This window comes from Ptychodera flava, chromosome 13, assembly GCF_041260155.1.
Source record: "Ptychodera flava strain L36383 chromosome 13, AS_Pfla_20210202, whole genome shotgun sequence".
In the NCBI taxonomy this organism is placed as follows: Eukaryota; Metazoa; Hemichordata; class Enteropneusta; family Ptychoderidae; genus Ptychodera; species Ptychodera flava.
The window spans coordinates 8,176,967-8,196,198 of NC_091940.1; the positions used below are offsets into that span (position 1 = coordinate 8,176,967).

A 19,232-nucleotide genomic window follows, 5' to 3' on the forward strand; every position below is an offset into this window, starting at 1 on the left:
CTTTTTCTTGCATCATATTCTCAAATAATAGGTCTCTGTCAATTAGCTTTAATGAGTGAAGCACTTTCACCAATTTTGGCTTCCCTTAGGGCTCAATTCTAGGTCATCTTTTCTTCCTGCGTTTTATTAATGATCTTCCCTTATAGCTTTAGACAATTCAAAAATCAATACGTATGCTGACGACACAGCGGCATAGGTGGTGGGCCACAATGTCCATGAACTTGAAACTATGCTAAATGATAACATGAAATCCATTTCGAGCTGTTTTGGTAATAATAACATGTGTATAAATTCAGAAAAGACCAAGGTGATGGTCATTGGAACCTCCCCCAAAAAAATCTACGATAGAAAAATGTATAAAAGTTGTTTGTAATGACGAACATCTTGAATGTGTTATGCAAAAAGAGGTTTTACGTCTTTCAATTGATGATATCCGGCCTTGGATAAACATGTCAAAATAGTGTAGTAAAGTTGCTTTCAAAGTATTACGTCCATGTTAAACCAAAAAAACACTCTTGACCTGTTTTCTTTTACGTCATTTGGATTATTTTTCGAGCATTGTTAAACCACTGTGTTATTTCGTATAGAAAGACAGCTAGAGGAATTTACTACGATTTTAACACTCCAAGTAATATTTGATTGAGGTGGTTGCCAATTCGTGAAAGAGTTTCGTTCAATGAATAAGTTTTAATGTTCAAGGTTCTGAATTATCTCGCCCCTTATTATCCGAATGTTCTAAAGGTGTTCATCAGATCGACAAAAATAATACCAAGCCTGCAAACAAAGAAGATCTGTATATTCCAAGGCACAGAAACCAATGTTTAAAAAAGAAGTTTTATGTACAATGTGGATGAAATATGGAAGACATTTAATCTAGCTCTTCTTTTCAAATTATTTCAAATAATTAGGATGGCTTGCCGGGTAGCTTTTGGTTTAATTTTAGTCATTTTTTTACTTTCAGTACATTCAACATTTTTGTAATTTTTCTGTTGCCAGGTTTCTTTTCCTGCATTTTGAATACACAGTGTAAATTTTGTTTTACAGAGTGAGAAGAGAAAGGCTCAACAGTTTATTGAGTTTAACTAATAGATAATTAAATAAAGAATTATATAAGTATCGTAATGCGAATAACAATAACAATAATAATAATAATAATAATAATAATAATAATAATAATAATAGACACACTTTGAGAAAGTTGCCTTGCTTTATTCTATGGAGAATTCTAAACTTTTCAAACTCCAAAATTTAATCATAACATTAAATTGCAACTAACTAGTTAAATTATTAGGTTCATTCCTTTATAAATGATTAATAATGTCGACATCGAAGGAATTTCATTTCGCACTTATCTACCCATAATTACAGTTTGTAGGTCTGAAGTCGACGCTAAAGCACCATGATAGGCGTTCTACATTTAATTGTATCAGACCCTATTGGTATAAGGTGATGGTACGCCTGAACTCTACACACCGCACGCACCATCACATAAAATCATAGAGGGCGTATCAACAGCGGAACGTATCGTGATTTACCTTGCAACTACGTGTGACAGCCAGCCGCTGGGTTCCGAACAACCACACTACTGACTTGCTGCAAATTCAATGCCAACATGACCGAGGGCAAAGTGGATAGCAACGCCGCATTCATGAAATTTTATGAATCTGGCGATTTGAAGTCACTCTCCGAACTTTACACCGAGGATTGTACCATGATGCCTCCTGGAATGGACGTCCAGAGAGGTCGCAAAGGTAAGCGAAACCCAGTTTCGAAATCAAGCTTGTCTCACTTTGTATTCTATGAAATGTACGGTAATGAAACTAAGGTGTTAGCACAAGGCAAATCTTCAAAAAGTCCAAGAAACACGATAGCAAATCTATCTCAGGTTTAGATAAAACGCTTGCTTCCTTGGCACGTACGTTCTTTAGACATGCTATCTTGCACGATGTTACACATTAACCACTGGAATGCGCCCTCTGACAAGACGCGACTCAGTCTGCGATCATACTGTTACATATAACATACACGCCTGTCACAACACCTTTCAGTCAGTAAACAGTGCTGACAGTGGCAGTTTGTTTCAGCACATTATTGCCTGCAGTCAGTGTTCAGCACCATGCTAGGCTGTTGTATAAAAATCATGATTATTCCAAATCAGCCTTAAGTTCGGAGACTTTGAATTTTAGATATAAACAGCGAACTCTTTCATTAGTCCCCACGGACGAAGTCCGGGGAGACTTATAGATTGGGTCATGTCCGTCCGTGCGTCCGTCCGTCCTTCCGTTCACGCAGATATCTCAGACTTGCCCTGGTCAATTTCTTTCAAACTTTGCACAAGGATAGTATCCTACTCCATACAGATGCACGTCGATTTGTTTCACAATGCGATCAAATTTGGCCGTGTTAGAGGACTTTTTAGTTTCCACCTCCATAGACTCTCATGTATAAGGCAGCTGTCCATAGACTCCCATGTATAAGGCAGTCCATAGACTCCCATGTATAAGGCAGTCCATAGACTCCCATGTATAAGGCAGTCCATAGACTCCCATGTATAAGGCAGTCCTTAGACTCCCATGTATAAGTCAGCTCTGCATAGAATCCCATGTATAAGGCCAAGTAAAATAAAAATTTAGTTTCTCATCGTATTCATATAGCAAAAAGGATGCGTTGACACAGTTTTTAGCCCCAAGGATGAAGTCCAGGGGGCTTATGGATTGGTTCATGTCCCTCCATTCACGTGATATCTCAGATATTTTGACAAAATGTCAAGTGACCTCGGTGACCTTTGACCTCAAATATACATATTTGTCCATAACTCAGTAACCACAAGTGCTACACCCTTCATATATGGTATGATGGGACACCTTATGACGCCACATATTGTACCTCATTAATTATGTGCATATCTATTTTTGAGCAAGCCAATAGAGCTGGAGGTCTGATTTTTGGTATATAGGGATAACTTAGCAATACAATTTTTTTTGACAAAAAGTCACGTGACCTCGGTGACCTTTCACCTCAAATATACATATTTGTCCATGACTCAGTAACCACAAGTGCTACAACCTTCATAAATGGTATGATCAGCTTGAGCGGAGATACCCCTATTTGCATATTTATATTAGAACTTCGTTCAAATGGAAGTGATGAGGGCGCTGTTCTACTTGACCGTTAGTGTGATTTTTCCTTAGTCTGGTTCCCTGACCCATTTCCCCGGTAGAGGGCGTGGGGAAATATAGGGTCAGGTACCGGCTAATGTAAACATGGATGCTATTGGGTTAAAATAAAACAAGCTGTGATTGGATAAAAGTAACACTTGTAACTTTTTCTCATGTTTCTTGGGTTTCGCACTTTCAGGCTCACTTGACACCAACTTCTTGTTTGTACCACAAAGCCGTGGAGGTAGAAAGTAAGACTTTTCACCTCCATGATTTAGCCACTGTGATTTAGCACACCTCTTGATACTTTTAGAACGTCGACATGATGCCTGCATTTTTCATGAAATTCGGACACCATTCTATCCATCAAAATCAATCGTCGTTCACAGTTCCAACAAAGTTTGCTTTCAATTAGCTGTGATATCGCAGCAGTACTTGTGGCGGTATCGAACATGCTCAGGTCATTGGGGTCACGCCACAGTCGGCGATGACCTCAATGACCCTAGCGCGTTCGCATAAGTACTGCTGCGATATCACAGCCAGCCTTCAATCACCTCTATTTCCCCGTACTTCTGGATTAATCCTTTCAGTTTATGTTTCCCGTCTCGTGTGCCAATGTTTTTGGTTCGGATACCAGTGTTCGAACATAATTCTGATCCAGTCGAATTTTGACCGGCGTTTTCATAGAAGCAGCCATATTTGTTGTAGCATGTTCTGTCAGGTGACTAACCTCCGCCATCTTGAACAAAATTCTGTTCAAGATGGCTACCCGGTACCTGACCCTATATTTCCCCACGCCCTCTACCGGGGAAATGGGTCAGGGAACCAGACTAATTTTTCCTGTTTTTTGGGGGGCAATTTCAGCCCATTTTTTCCCAACAAACGATGTCAGAGACATTTCTATGGTCATATAAAGCAGTCAAGTTTGTGCCTATGAATTTTTATCGACTTCTACGGCTTACTTTTGGTGCTATGTGTGTATTGTCGATCTATGGCTCGCTAAACATAGGCCTACTTTCGGGCTGCCGCAACTACATGCCCAGCTGATTCTTGTGAATATTTTTACATAGACAGTCTAATCATTATTTAAGCCCCCTAACTTAGTTTTATTCTTGTTCATGCCCTGCAAATCACTGCTTTGGCCTCGTAGGTCGTACACCGTCCCGCCATCAGAAGACAAGATGGCCGCTTAGAGTGAGGAACCGTGTTGCTCTCCGCTGACGCCTTGCTCACGTTTACAAATTGTTTAGGCCCAAAGATTGCAACAATATCACATATTTTACTGTTGTCGATCCAACTTATGTTATATTTATATTTGATGCTTGGGTTACTATCTATTTCGCGGTAGTCCTCGTAGGCATTGGCTACCGATATTCCATTGGGTAACCGGAGAAGTCGGGCAGTTGCGAACTCGGCCATCGCCAGCGCCGACCAACTCGGCCAGTGGGACTCGGCCAGGAGAAGTCTGCCACTCGCAACAAAGCAATATTATTGCATACGCATTCTCTTCACAGTTGAATATGCCAAACAATTTTAACTTTTTACTACCATAGTTTTTTGTTTATATTTTGTCGGTTTAATACTACTACGAACATTCAGAAAACAACTCAAAGTCGAAGAGCTCCCACGTCCACCCTGCAAAACATGTACGGTCTGCCTCCGTGTTTCTGCAGATCGCGCGCGTACCGTATTAAAGTTCAGGCAAACATTATGCCATTTCTTCGGTAAAATTCATGGCTTGATGACTCTTAACTAAGTTGCCTCACCATCTCCTATGACTTTTTAACGAACTTCAAGTGTAACTATGACGAAGACTGCAAAACTCGCTAGTAGTAGTACCACGATCGCGATACACCGCCATCTTTCATTTTACCCAATGTGTGTATATAACACGTGCATTGAACTGTGATCTGTGAAGTTTGCAAACATTACGCTCATCTTATGAATGACATTTAGATCGCTTTCGTATATAACTTAAGTGAGACTTCAAAAGAAGAAACACTAATATGGAGCACATATTCTAATTGGGTGCATACTGTACTGGCCGACTTCTCTTGTATTCGGTCATTGTCAACTGTCAGTGTCTGTCTGTTTGGAGTCGATGCAGGATGTGGTGGTCGGACATTCCCACGTCTGATTTTACTGACCCCTCAGCCTTTCAAGATAATAATATCGTTGTAAGAGTGGATTTTAGTGACCGTGATTTGTCACAGTTTTCCTTTTCACTGGTAACGGGTAGTATATCACTGTCCAGTTACCATGTTTCAACTTGTCAATGTTTACTGAAGTCCGATAGCGTAAAGGCAGTGCCATAGCGTTACATACGCTGTACGCGTACACTGGGCTGTACGATCGGCCTTGTACGGTAACAGCGCATACATGGCATCGTGAAATCATGCCGCAAATATAGACGCACTGTAAGAAATTCACGAAACTTGTCACAAGCGTTGTTCAATAGCAAGTGGTTTGACACAACAAGTATTATTTTGTTCAAGACCTGTATCAGTGTGTTTCGGGTCACAGTCTAAAAATAGCACACAGCTGAGAGGTATAAACCATCATGGCAACGTACGAATTCAGTTGTCAATTATCATTAGTATTTATTTCTATCATACATAGATACGATGAAATTACTCTCAAAAGTGTACATTACCTCATAGCATGTTCAATTTCGCATTAAATAATCATATTTGTGAGCTTTCGAGCCCATTTTCACGACCAAGTCGCTCGAACGACGTGTATTCCGGCATATTGCTTGTTTACATTCAGAACGAGGCTCTGCAGCCTATTGAATTATGCAAATTTCTATACGTCCGCTCAAGCTGTGATGGGACACCTTATGACGCCACATATTGTACCTCATTAATTATGCGCATATCTAATTTTGAGCAAGCCAATAGAGCTAGAGGTCTGATTTTTGGTATATAGGGATAACTTAGCAATACAATTTTTTTTGACAAATTGTCATGTGACCTCAGTGACCTTTGACCTCAAATATACATATTTGTCCATAACTCAGTAACCACAAGTGCTACACCCTTCATGTATGGTATGATGGGACACCTTATGACGCTACATATTGTACCTCATTAATTATACGCATATCTAATTTTGAGCAAGCCAATAGAGCTAGAGGTCTGATTTTTCGTATATAGGGATAACTATAGAATAGAAATTTTTTGATCAAATGTCATGTGACCTCTATGACCTTTTACCTAAAATATACTTTTTTGTCAATAAATAAGTAACCACAAGTGCTATGTCCTTTATATTAAGTAGGATGGGCGACCTTATGACAACACACGCTTTACCTCATTGATTATGCACATATCTAATTCTGGGAAAGCGAAAAGAGCTAGATGTCTGATTTTTGGCATATAGGGATTAATTAGCAATATATTTTTTTTCAAAATGTTACGTGACCCCGATGACTTTTTACCTTGATTATACATATATATGCATAACTCAGTAACAACAAGTTCTATACCCTCCAATTTTAAAGGATATTAGACCTTAAGATGTCACATCTTGAACATCATTTATTATCCACATATGTATTTCTTGGCTGGCCAATAGAGCTAGAGGTCTGATCTATTTTCCCGATTTAGAACCATAACTTAGACATGCCTCATGTGTTTCAAATTGGGTAAAACAACATAGACCTATGTGCCCATAGATCTTAACATATGCACTCCAGTGATACTTCTTAAAGACCACATTTACCTGCCCCATCAAGACTAATACTCCCCTATTTCAAGTGGGGACAATGTCATTGTCAATGACTTGTTGTGTATAGGAAGAAAATTGCAGCTCTGGCTTAATAAAGTTCTGTTTCAATGGCATGAATCTTGCGGACTTTATTTATGTTTTAGCGTGTTAAGGTGACATTATTGTCACGTACAGATGTGTTTCCGCCTCTGTATTATTTTACAATGACTCGCGACAGCCATGTGAACCAATGTATGTATCTAGATTTCGTCCGTGAAAGTGTATTTTTCGGGGTTATTTTTCTTAGCTGTTCAAGACGTCTTGGCAGGGATGAAGGCAAAGGGAGTTGCCAAAATAGAATTACGCACAGACGAGGTCGTTACTAAGGGAGAATATGGATACGAAATTGGCGGCTACACGATGACCATGGAAGATGGCTCCGATGGTGGAAGTGGGAATTCTGTCGTCGTCTTCAAAAAGATTAATGGCGTTTACTATATACATGCTGACATTTTCAACAGCAGTTAGAGAATTAATACTGTCAATCGCAAACAGAGTCAAAGGATCCTTGGCAGAGAAGTATAAACACAAACTGAAAACTATTGATACAGTCAATCACGTGTATTTACTAGCAAAATGATTTTAAAATGTCGTTTTAGCTGTGTAAAATTACAAAAATTGGTAGTATATTTTGGAATATTACGTATCATTAATCCCATCAAAAGTAATCGATGATTTACAATAAAAGACTGGAATACCTAACAAAACTGATTTATTCCTTCAACAACTGTCACTTTTAAGTTACGTTACGTTGAATAAAAAGCTTAACTACATAAATTCTCCAAGAGCATTTCGACTCATTTGTAGTGAGAAACATGTAGGACCAAAGTTTAATCGTCCTCATAAATTATCCTCATAAAGCTAACACTGCTAACTCTGAATTTTAAACATCGGGGAATTGTATATATTTTGTTTCTCTCATCAAAAGAATTGGCTCTATAATCTCTGATTTTCACCATTTATTATGAAAGAGTATGGTTGAAGTGTTGCTTGAGGAAAGTGTGAGCAAATTTTCAGTTTCGAGGCGTGTATTACCTTAATGATAGGCATAACATAGAAAAGCTTGAAAACTGACAATACTATAACCCGAGCCATCAAAACTCAGTGAATCACAATTCTTGTATAAGGGCGTTATTTGTGTCATGCAAATCTGATTTTTTTTGCCAACTCTTAGTGTGTGTTAACGTTTTTAAAGATAGACTAAACTCTCTTTCGAGTGTAGTTGACTGCCAAACATTTCAAATGATAATTTATCCAACTTTCAGTGTTAACATCAACATCGGGGTCGCAGATTCTGTCTGCTTTTAGCCTAATAATGTCAGCGGCTATCACGGCATTGCCATTCGAAAATGGTCGTAGCAATACTTCCTCCACAGGTTGCGCTCTAGAGAATTATTCAAAGAGGTACTGCTTCTCCAGGCCGTGGAGAAAGAGCTTCTTCCCACCCTCGAATGTCCCGAAGTGTAACGAGACCTATAGCTGACTACCAATATTCAGTTTTCAGTCGTGAATCGATGTTACCTTCATTCAGTTGAAACCTTGGCGAAGAAAATGAAAAACTGTACAGCGTGTGGTTTGCACATTGAGCGATTATACTAGACTGCACTAGTTATGTGGAGGCCACGCGCATGATTACATCACCTGGGTTTGGCCGAAGAACGTCTGGAGATTGGTCCTTTCTATTCCCACAGGTATTTTTCTCTATTCTGGGTTCTGTGTCAGTGTGAGTCTCTGGGAAGGTAACGACCCGCTGAATCGTGTTAAGGGATCCTCTCTTCGGTAACGGGTACAGACTATAGAATAAAAAATCACAGATTGGAGGGTATAACGTAGACTTGTCCCCAGTCTGTGGGCATATAAATATCAGCGTAAAAATAAAATACATGTAAATTGAAAGCAAATTGAAGCAAGCAGGCTGAAACGTAGATCGTGGGGTGAACGCAATGGCCCACAGCCTTGTGAATCTTGTAGGGTTTGGATTAAATAAATAATGACGTCAGACCTTATAAATATGCATGGAGGGGCTGGAAGGATTTTCCAAGAAGTTTTTCACGACTATTGAATGACATGTCGTAATTCTTCATTCACTAATTATGGAAATTTATTTCAAGAATGCTAAATGCAGCAACTTTGTGTCTATTTTTTTCAAAACAGGTAGATAATCAACGTGAGTGGGACTAAAAACAGTGTATACACGGAACATGGGGACAAGGCCCGCGCGGCTGGCGGATAAAAAAAAACAAAACTGACAATCACTGACACCCTCGTGGATAAAAGTGCATCCCGTTGGACCGGAATGGGTGAGGCCGGGGTAAAAACTTTATGCAATGCGCAACAATTTGTAGTTACGAAAGTTTTTTTCACTTACTTATATTGCAACCTACACCAATACCTTTAACATAATCACCGGATTCAAGGTCCCTCTCCATCACAAAATTATTCTGTTGGTAACGGTGTGATGCTGAACCACACATAAACTACTGTACATTCTGTGCAACTGTCAAAAGACCTTATCATGGTGTTATGCATTTCCATCTCCAAGAGAACGGCCTCGCATGGTTATTGATGACTTAACCAATTTCTTTCTATATCCGAAGATATTGTATGAACAATCTCTGAATTTGTACAATACCGTATGTCAAATTGTGAACGAATGACATTATAATTCATATCTCGGTGTTGAAATACGAAATCGTCAAAAACTCTGATACTTCACTAAGTTTTTCCTGTCAAGCATGTCAGGGATCGTTTTCAGAAACAATTCTTGTTCGGAGAAACGAAGAAAAAATGCTATTGACCAACATAACTTGAAATATGATCGTTGCGAGTTAGGATTTTAAGGTAGTATGCGCCTCGAAAGTGAAAGAATTATAAGTCTGGAAAGGAGTCAGCTACTATCGCTCCAGGTATAAAACATAACTTATAAACTCCTTGATTCTTTCGAACGAAACTTTAGTGTGCTATAGCCCCGCTCAAGCTATTCAAAAGTTTCGGTTTTCAGGGAAGGGTGGCATGGTGCCCTCGACCGTAGATAGATAGATAGAAGGCCGTCTGTTACCTGAAAATCCATCTATGCCTTTTATGTGTTAAAACTGCGCTAAAACATGATTAAAAGAAAACATGTTTGCTCGAAATAAAAGGATATGTAATCAGCGTCTGCTCACCGACTAGTACCACCATTCAAATTAGAAATTGATTCATCAAAAAATCTTCATTACAATTTACTCCAAATTTTATTACAAATCACTGCAGTGATTGTTATTACAAATTACTCCAAATTTTATTACAAATTGCGCTAGTTCAATTATTACAAATTACTCCAAAGTTCATTACAATTAACTGCAGTATTACAAATTACTCCAAAGTTCATTACAATTTACTGCAGTATTACAAATTACGAAAGTATTACAAATTACTGCTCTACACCCCCCCTCACCAACATAGAAATTTTGACTGACCCCACACAGGAAAGTTAAATATCAATACATTTATTTGTAAAATTTACAAAAATACAGCAGTAGTAAAGATTTTTCAAATCCTGGTGTACCCTGCTAGATTATCATCTGTTATCTCATGACAGTTGAAAAAGGTGAAACCAACAAAATGGAATTCAAAATATATAAAGCTCACCCTATAACCAGTATCCAAACATATAGTCTTGTTAAATTTGGATGGGTATCATAACAGGGTTTTCACTGAGATATCTGACAGGGCAGAATATGGAAGTACAGGGAGAGAACCAGCGAAAGGCTTCAGCGGAAGTGTCAGAGGGGGTGTCCCCTCTCTTACATGGAAATTTTTGAGAAAGTGATGTGTCCAATGGTGCAATCTGGCGCTATGAGAGAGGTGTTTTCAAAAACTGTTAGAACACCGCAAGGGGGGGGGGAGTACGAGAGGGGATGTCTCCCCTCTCGCATTTAAAATTATGAGAAATTGATGTGTGAAATGGTACAATCTGATAGGTGTTTCAATTTATTTTGCACCCAAAATTGAGTAACCTCCCTTCTTTCTCTTCACATTTTGAGCAACCCCCTTGTAGGTTTCAATTTTTTGAGTGACCTGCATCACCTTCCTCCGACCCCCTAGGCCATAAATATCGATGGCTGCCTACGGTCACATACCAGCGGCAGTTATAAAGTGTGGGTTCGCCAGCTGAATGGATCTATTAAAAATACAGAGTATTTTGCTTGATATATACCATTAGGCATAGTAAATCTATTGTTTCCGTTCCACTGATAGTCTTTCAAAGCACGGTTTCACTTGTGAGACCTTTTTGATTTTATACGTAAGCTCAACTCGAGATAGCTCTGCATGGCAGGGCTGTGTGTTACCGGCGTTACACGGCCTCTCACTACATGTGGTGTTACCGGCGTTACACGGCCTCCCACCACATGTGGTTGGAGGCTGTATAACGCCGGTAACACACAGCCCTGCCATGCAGAGCTAAACTCGAGATATCATTAACCTGCCGCTGTTGTCTTTAACCTACTTACCGAGGAGCCAGCTTGTATCTAAGTCGTAAAGAGAAGGTAATACTGATCAGTAGACGTCAGACGGACTATTGAATGGGGGTTGGGGGTTGGCAAGGATGATAAACCCACTTATCACACGGCCAGACCCTGTCAACCAATCAGAGACCAGTATTGCCGTGGATTATAAGCCATAACCCACTCTTCACTAGTGCATTATGGCCATAATCCACGGCACGATTCTTTGTCTCTGATTGGTCGACATGAACAAACCACCTGACAAGATGGTATGCAAAGATAACACAGTTTTCAGCAATGAACAAGGTCAATTTTATTCCAACGCACACTTGCAAAACTGGTTCAATTTTCTTCCAACACAAACTTGCAATTTACAGAGCACAAATGTAAGTCTTTAGAAATCAAATGTAATTGTCATTTTCTTTCCTGATCGCTCTAAGCAGACAGAGTCAATTCCGTCAGGAACAACAATGTGTAAGACTCGATCATGAGTTGAAGGCTTGTCTTCAGGTTTCTTGTTTTCTGTTTCCGAACACACTTTTTCTTGTTTAGGTTTGGGGGCTGCAGAGCATTGGATATGTTTTGTAACAAGTCTTCGGACGGCCGTTTATAGCTCCTCACTGCAGTCGAGCGCTAGCGATGACCGCTTCTTCCTGTTATTGATTGTTCATCAAATCCCTTGTCATATAATCTGGTACAACATGTAACTTTACCGCTGTGATTTGTGATGTTTCTGTTTTCAGCTTCGTAGTCAATACCGGCATGCCTGTACATATCCTTTCAATTTACATTAAGTACTTCCTGAGTGTATTAACACCAACCGCTTGCTGTGAAAATATTATAGTCCCATTATCTCGATTTGGCATTGGTCTGCGATAAAACCGGCCAGAAAAACCAATGAGGGCAAGATATTGTTCATAAATTGACACAACACACCGCTCATTCGAAGGATCAGAATATTGTCTGATTACCTTTGGTTTTGCTTTGCAATCAATGTTTCCAGTGCAAGTCTTAGACAGGCGTCCTTCATACTGTACAAATTTTCGCCCGTTTTCATCAAATCCTGTGTGAAACTGGTTGGCCTCGAGGTTGGTATGTTCATCCATAGCTCTTAGTCCGAACATTTTACAGTTATAAAAGTAAACTATGTATGACAAACATCTTGCTGTGTCAGAATTGAACACACCGCGTTCCCACAATCTCTCCTCATCCTTCTCGGTCACAGGATCTGTCTTTTTCACGGCGATGCCTACACCCTCAGCGATAAGCTCTTTTTTACGTTTTTCGAGTGCATGTTGAAATGTTTTGAAGGTCCCATCGTCCTTTTTAAACAAATGCACGTCTCTACGATCACAGACGTCGACTAAATAGCGTTGCAATCCTGCAGCTATATTTGTCAATGTATTGGGGGAATATGGTTTACCATCCTTTCGTTTGATTTCGTAGATAAATCTTGCGAACCAGTAATCGAGGGATTTCAAGGAGCCAATTTCCAAAGCAGGTATCGGCCAATTCTGGTCTGTGACAGTATGAGGTTGAATTTTCCCCACATGGCCCATTCATTATAGAGTGACACTGACCCAACTGTTGGCGTGCCTGGTTCGCAGCGGTATTCTTTCATTCAGAGTTTGCTTAAATTGCGATTCCGTCAAGGGAGTCGAAAATCGTTTTTCATTGATCTGTCCACTCACATGACATAACTCCTGAGTTGGTATCGCATCCAGTTGCGTCAGTGAAACTTCATCCCACTGAAAACCAAGATCAAAAGACGTTACGTCGTCCATGACTACGTACGGATTTGGGGCGACTTGCAGCGATTTCGAAGCTGTTATCCAATTGGTTGGCAGAATCTTACCGTTACAATTAAATAATACAAATAAAACTCCCTAAGTTGCTGTGAATAGTGACAATCGACCAATCAGATATAACCTTGCAAACACGCTGCGAGTCAGCCGACGGATTTCAGCGTCACGTATTCAGTGTATATTTGTACAACTGAATGCTTGTAGACAAAAACCGAAATATAAACAGTTCAAGGTTATCACCTGGCAAGAAAATTAGAATGAAATTCGGCTGTCTATTGTCAGTTTCATCCCCTGCCAAGGAAATTAGAATAAAATTCGACTGTCTATTGTCAAGGCCGTGTGATAAGTGAGATAATGAACGAGTTTGGTCGATTATGCGTTATAACACTCGGGGGCTACGCCCCCTCGTGTTATAACGCATAATCGACCAAACTCGTTCATTATCTATCACATTTAGCCTTCCTTTCCCACCAGGTGACAGTTTTCCTCGATTTTACGAAGTATACATATTTTCCCCAGTAAAAGCCCGAGGTGATATTTGTTTCTTGCACAAAGAGCAAGGCTACATATTTCTTTTCAATCTTTGCGGATTTCCTGCGGCAAATCATCCTTTCACGATGTTGTCATATTTCTATAATTTTCTCAATTGCATTTGCGTGAGATTATGTCCCGCATATCTTTCAAAATTGGCGCGAAGATACATTTTCACAATTCTTTGTTCTAATTAAATGGTGGCGCCATTCAGGAACCCGTATAGTATGAATTCTTATGATTATTCATAGATGCCCTTGTGTACAAAGTTGGACAATAGAAAGACGCTGGAAGGGTTCTTTTCATACTTTAAAAACTATCTACTGTTGATTGACCAATCAGAGTGCTCAATTTAGGGTGTTTTATCTACTCGTAAAGCCTTGGTCACCAAATTCCAGAAACGAATGACAGCGCCATAGTAAAGTACTGTCCAATCAAAAGTGAACATGTCATATTCTGTAGACATCTGGTACGTTTTAATATTCAAATTTGGTAACACAGCGGAAACCAGCTGCAACACAAAATCTGCTGTGGTACAAACATAAACTAATGTGCCCTAGGGCATTTAAACTAATGTGCCCTAGGGCATTTATAGGATGTTCCATTACATTGGAAGGCTATTTCACAAATAAAAGTTTTAATTCATATCCTAAACATGTTACATTGACAAAGGGGACGGTTGACGTAAACACATTGAAAACGAAAATATATCAGTTACGGGGCGATAGTTTTTAAGTCGGATAAAACCCTCGTACTCGGGCTCTTCTGGTATATAAAGTCCAACCCTACGATAAAATGTCTCGGCCTGCGGCCTCGACATTTTATCGTTGGGTTGGACTTTATGTATAGGACAAAGCCCGAGTACGAGGGCTCTTCTGGTATATAAAGTCCAACCCAACGATAAAATGTCGAGGCCGCAGGCCGAGACATTTTATCGTAGGGTTGGACTTTATATACCAGAAGAGCCCGAGTACGAGGGTTTTATCCGACTTAAAAACTATCGCCCCTAATTGATATATTTTCGTTTTCAATGTGTTTACGTCAACCGTCGCCTTTGTCAATGTAACATGTTTAGGATATGAATTTAACTTTTATTTGTGAAATTGCCTTCCAATGTAATGGAACATCCTATAAATGCCCTAGGGCACATTAGTTTAAATGCCCTAGGGCACATTAGTTTATGTTTGTACCACAGCAGATTTTGTGTTGCAGCTGGTTTCCGCTGTGTTACCAAATTTGAATATTAAAACGTACCAGATGTCTACAGAATATGACATGTTCACTTTTGATTGGACAGTACTTTACTATGGCGCTGTCATTCGTATCTGGAATTTGGTGACCAAGGCTTTACGAGTAGATACAACACCCTGAATTGAGCACTCTGATTGGTCAATCAACAGTAGATAGTTTTTAAATACCAGAAGAGCCCTCATACTCGGGCTTTATCCTATACTTCATGGCTTGGATCTTAAACAATAGTGTTATGTTGGCAAACTGATAACTTGTACATTGTTTCTTTTCAAAAGTCGGTAGAACTCAAAGTTATATTTATTGTACTTTCTAAGAGATTGAGCCGACAGAGAACTGTAAATGTATAAATTGAGGTTACTTTCGTGATTAGAGGGCTGGCGGATTCACTCGAGATTCTGTTTTACACAGAGCCCCATCTCTCACGGAGGCCTAGGCTCGGCCGAGATAGGCCGTTCCCGCACGGCACCACAGTCAATAAACCTGGTCAAGTTCCACACTGTACACCTGTTGGTGCCGTATTACTACGTAGCCTCACCTCTTGCCTTCATACTTTATATTATGACAATGTAATGACCACCTCTATTTTTGAAAAGTTTGAATTAACAACTCAAACAGATAGGCTGTTCACACACGGTCCATTGAAATGCTTCTGAAACGTCTCCGGTCAAAATACGTGTGGACGCTCCTATAAAGTGGTCCTGATACGTTTTAGTTGCCGCTTTTCCTATGTTACTACACCTTTTGAACTGGGGAGAACGCATTCAACCAGCTGAAACACCAAAACAATGACTTAATTTTGTATGTTGCGACACAAGCGGCCTCAAACTATAAATCTTTCGTGTTTGCAAATCAGAAATAGTGTAGCCTAAAAGTCTCCAATTTTACCCAGTTTGAACACAGCCGGCCAGAATTTACCATGCTCAACCGTCGGGAAAATAAATCAGTACGCAAAGCTATAATTGTAGCATTAACTTGCCGGTGATCTGCCAAAAAACATAGACTGCCAACTACGGAGACACATTAACATCTACGCATGCGTATAAGATGACGTCACTCCTATTCAGACTAAGTTACCCCCATGCACTGATGCAGGCACATAAGTGCCGTGCCAGGCCTGGCTGAAGACCATAGTACGGTACGGGTAAATGTTGCTCCCCGTTTTGGTTATGCTTACAGTATTAGTGTCATCCTAAGTAAGAAAAATTGACCTGGTTTAATAAGCGTTCTCCCACCCGGGCCCCATCGTCGGGCATAGAAGTTAGAACTTGAAGTGCATGAAGTCTGCGCTGCTTGTGAATACATGTTTACAGACACTTTTAATTTTACAACAAATAATGGGAAATCACTTCAGTTAGATAAATAACAGCTACTTTTTTAAAAGAAACTTACAAAGTTTTACATCCCGCGAAAAATTTGCTAATCACACGATTAATCTTACGAGATCTTGACGTCACGTAGACAACCAAAACGGCGGCGATATTGGAAAAAATCACACGAATGGGTGTCGAACGGACCACGAGATTTTTGGATCATAAAAGATTTACCGAGAAACGTAACCAACTTTTACCAATATAACACTTATAGATTGGTAAGATTTTTTGGTATATTCATTGGTGACGTCGGTAATGGAGAATGATGGTGTCCATTTTTACACGTCTGCCTAGTTGCACGGTATTCTAGTTAGGCTGCCCTATCTGCCTGTTTACCTACTCGGCCAATACACGAACGCTTTGGCAAAAATTTGCGATTGATTCCTACAAAAATTGATTGCTGCTCACGTAAAATTTGGATCATCTATTCATTGACTTTCTTGCTACTACCTCAGACTGGATATTTATCTGCGTTCAGGACAATTCACAAAAATTATTTCTTCAAAATTCAAAGAGCAAGAGACGAAAATTAACGGATGCTGACGTCGCTTAACAACGGACGCATCGTCTTATACGCAGACACATCGCTAAAGTTTGTTTATGTTGCTACGGAATATAAGGTTTCTAGTCAAATTTAATATTTTCAATAGAGAAAACCACTTTCAAATAATGACCGGAGGTGCGGTCCGAAATTTTTTTAGTTCACGAGAGCCTGAGCGGCAACGCAATGTGTGGTTTGCGGCTGCTGACCCGCGTTTGCTGTACTTCGGTCGCAACGATAATTGCAATGAAATCGCGTTCTGATATTCCGTCACTTGGAAAAAATTAACCATTATAATCGAATTTGTTATTGGCCATTAAATTTTTGAAATAATTGTAAAATGATCAACATTGTGACCGTGAAGAATAATCGTTGAGTTGCAACTTACCATTCACGGATTTCAAAAAATATTACGAGATATCCGGGCTGTAATTCTAGTGACCATGAAAATGCGGATACACGCATTTTATTTTGTTCAGGTTTTTTTTCAACTTAACGCGCCTGATGTCTGTAAACCATGTTACAAAAAATGACAGCCAACACTTTCATCAATGTAGGGAATAACTAATGTTGTGCGAAATTATTGTATTTTGAATGTTGTATGACACCACAGCACAACAATAGCAGGGTGTAGGGCACCTGGAAGTCATGAAATTAACCCATAAGGTCTGTCATGTTGCAGGAGACACTTTCACTTTTTGTCGCTATCACTTGTATTCTTTCTTAACACTTGATCACCAGATGTCTGATAAACTTTCACACAATCTTGTCATCAGACTCATTCAATAGTAGTAGTCAACTTACTAGTTATGAGTCTACAACCCTACTACAAGCATATTTCCCATAGTTTTTCTGCCTTTTTCAGGCTGAATTTTGATGTCACGGTTATCTGTTGGATTGTGACGTGCACCATAGAACGAGTTTACACGTTACTCCCCACCACCTGTACAACAACATTCAAGGAACCTATTGAATATCAACAATTGCGGCCGAAAGTCAACATTTTAACACTGTTGATAGTTAGTCAACGTTATTACGACTTACCCAACCTACAATATTGGCATGCAACCACCTGAACACATGCCAGTCAAAACGTTTTTTCCTGTACCTCCTTTTCAAAGTACTGGCGGAAATCAATTCATAATGGTTAGCTAGATGGTCAGTATCAGTGAGCCACTGCGCATTGCCATGATTTCCAGTCTCGTATTTATGACAAACTAGTAAAATCACAGATGGGTGAAAGCAACATGTATTATCATAGACTCTCGAGAAAAACGTTTTTCTCGAGGGTCTATGGTATTATGTAGTAATTTTTAAAATGATTTTATCAAGTAAATAATAAACAATAAATACTTCTCTCTTTGTGTCTTTTTCGCCTAAATACAATGATTTCATATTTTTCTGTGAAACTCTGGCCTGTATATGCAAACTAAATCTATTTTTATCTGTTGTTGATGTTATTTCCCATCACAAATTTTCACTTTTTATACCGTTTGCAAATACATGTATGTGTGGTGCTTTGCCCTAGACAGTGTACATCCGGTTTATCCAGTACTGGATAGAGAAAGACATGTGACCTAGTGCGGAAATTTTGAAAGTACACATTATGCAACGAAGAAACTTCGCTGGAAAAAATGCGAATAGGTTGTATATCCGTAGTTATGTGCCAATTGTTTTATTGTGTTAAGTCCTTATTAACACACTGAACATCCTAACGAAAGTGTTGAACTTTATGTTTCAATTTCTTTGAATTTTCTCCTTGCCACTGTGGGTTTTCGTGGTGTCACTTTGTATGACAAATTTCCATGGTCGTTGGGTTGACGAATCTTGTCCCCGTTGTTGGTAGTCTGGTGACGTTGTTTGCACTGATACCCTGCCAACAACGTAACTTGCCAACAACGGTGACATGCATCTACACAATCATATCCTGATCCTGATCATTTCTCCTCCTCCAACCCTTTCAGTCAGCGGGGACACACGAAATCTAAGTTAACTGTGTACTGAATCAATGGGCGTTCAACCTTTCTTAAATTAACTCTTACGAAAAATAATTATTACAATACAAAACAACCAAGTCCTGTCAGCAGACGATACAAAATGATTAAATACAAATTTTAGGGACATATCATCAGCTGTAAACGATTTGTTGTGAAATATAAGGCAAATTTCTATGGGCGTTGGGTTTACGTGTCTTGTTCCCGTTGTTGGCAGGATACGTTGTTTGCACTGATACCCTGCCAACAACGTAACCTGCCAACAGCGGTGACATGCATCTACACAATCATAACTATTTTCTTTCATAAAATATGGGGTTCGCAAAA

The 19,232-nt window shown here is 39.5% G+C and overlaps 1 long non-coding RNA gene across 1 annotated transcript; it reads left to right on the forward strand.

Moving 5' to 3' along the window:
• Positions 1–1,494: 1,494 nt before the first annotated feature.
• Positions 1,495–7,633, forward strand: LOC139148660 (uncharacterized). Its single transcript, XR_011555959.1, has 2 exons — positions 1,495–1,751; positions 7,174–7,633. It is a non-coding gene; the product is annotated as an uncharacterized lncRNA (long non-coding RNA).
• Positions 7,634–19,232: the final 11,599 nt, after the last annotated feature.